The sequence below is a fragment of the Phyllobates terribilis genome, unplaced genomic scaffold, assembly GCF_046119375.1.
Source record: "Phyllobates terribilis strain yellow unplaced genomic scaffold, ASM4611937v1 Scaffold_1621__1_contigs__length_244372, whole genome shotgun sequence".
NCBI lineage: Eukaryota > Metazoa > Chordata > Amphibia > Anura > Dendrobatidae > Phyllobates > Phyllobates terribilis.
The window spans coordinates 13,895-15,433 of NW_027364381.1; the positions used below are offsets into that span (position 1 = coordinate 13,895).

A 1,539-nucleotide genomic window follows, 5' to 3' on the forward strand; every position below is an offset into this window, starting at 1 on the left:
GGAGGGCAGCATATGTACATGGATTGGGGGAGGGCAGCATATATACATGGACTGGGGGGGGACAGCATATATACATGGATTGGGGGAGGGCAGCATATATACATGGATTGGGGGAGGGCAGCATATATACATGGATTGGGGGAGGGCAGCATATATACATGGATGGGGGGCAGCCATATATACATGGATTGGGGGCATATAACAAGATGGGGGTGAGCATCTACAAACTCGTAATGACCTGGAGAATAATAATGGCCGGTCAGTTTTAGCATTCAGTGAACGTGGTAAAAAAAAAAAAACACTGTGAAATTGCATTTTTTTTGCAGTTTCACCACACTTGGATTTTTTTTCCCGTTTTCCAGTACACGATATGGTAAAACCAGTAATAATATTTAAAAGTACAACTTGTCCCGCAAAAAATAAGCCCTCACATGGCCATATTGACGAAAAAATAAAAAGTCTATGGCTCTGGGACAAAGGGGGGCAAAAAATAAAAAAAAGAAAAACGGAAAAACCCAAGGTCGTTAAAGGGTAAAAATACAATGTGATTTTCTGTTTTCTTTTCAGATTCTGTCTCTCACAGGTGAAGTGTACCTACGATAACAATTACAGACCTCTCCATTCTTTGTAGGTGGGAAAACTGGCAAAATCAGCAGCGTATCAAATACTAATACTGTACTAATAGCACTCAGTGCTCACATAATATACCAGCAGGTGGGATTAGGTTTGGGGGGCTCCTGTCCAGCGGCCACAGAACAACTGTTGCGGCCGCTGGTCCTGAAAACTGATTTCCTCCTCTCTAGTCTCTAGCGATGTATGTAGGTGTATTGTGCTGATTACACTGCCCCCTACTGTCCAACAATCACTCTGCATAACATTTTCAAAAGCAAATACCTGATATTTAGTGCTGAGTGCAGTTTTTGTGTTACACCCAGACAGACGAGCCGCTGTATACTCACACGTATCAGATTTCTGAATATTTGGAGACTTTACTAGCTTTTTGTATCACAAAACATGGAGATGCCAGGGATTGAACCCAGGGCCTCATACATGCAAAGCATGCGCTCTACCACTGAGCTACATCCCCTGTATGGACACCCAGGGATTTGTTCTCATCTCCAAGAGACACTAATCTATGACTACTAATAGATTTTCTCTATTATTTTTGCTCTTTTATAATCATGCAGCATAAATAGCATCATATTCTAATAGTCTGGACTATAAGGGACAAGACAAAACTATTTTTCTTTAATTTTTTATTATTTGTTTATATTTAAAATATGGGGAAAAAAGGAGGCGATTTTATTTTTTATGCCTTTTATTGAACAGATTAAAAAAAATGCAATTCTGCTTTTTGCATATTTTAAAGAGATTGTTCCCTACTGGATGGCACTTTTCTATTGTCCCAGTCAAATAAGAAGAAAGCACAGAGCACTTACCTCCCAGATACGCACTGTGACAAGCACTGCACCCTATGATGATCTCCTGATATTGCTTAAGCCTCATGATTGGTTCCAGGCCATCAGCGGCGGCAGAAAG

At 40.5% G+C, this 1,539-nt stretch overlaps 1 non-coding gene across 1 annotated transcript; it reads right to left on the reverse strand.

The window, feature by feature from the left end:
- Positions 1-1,015: 1,015 nt before the first annotated feature.
- TRNAA-UGC (transfer RNA alanine (anticodon UGC)) lies at positions 1,016-1,087 on the reverse strand. Its single transcript has one exon. It is a non-coding gene; the product is annotated as a tRNA-Ala (tRNA).
- Between the last annotated feature and the right edge of the window lie 452 nt (positions 1,088-1,539).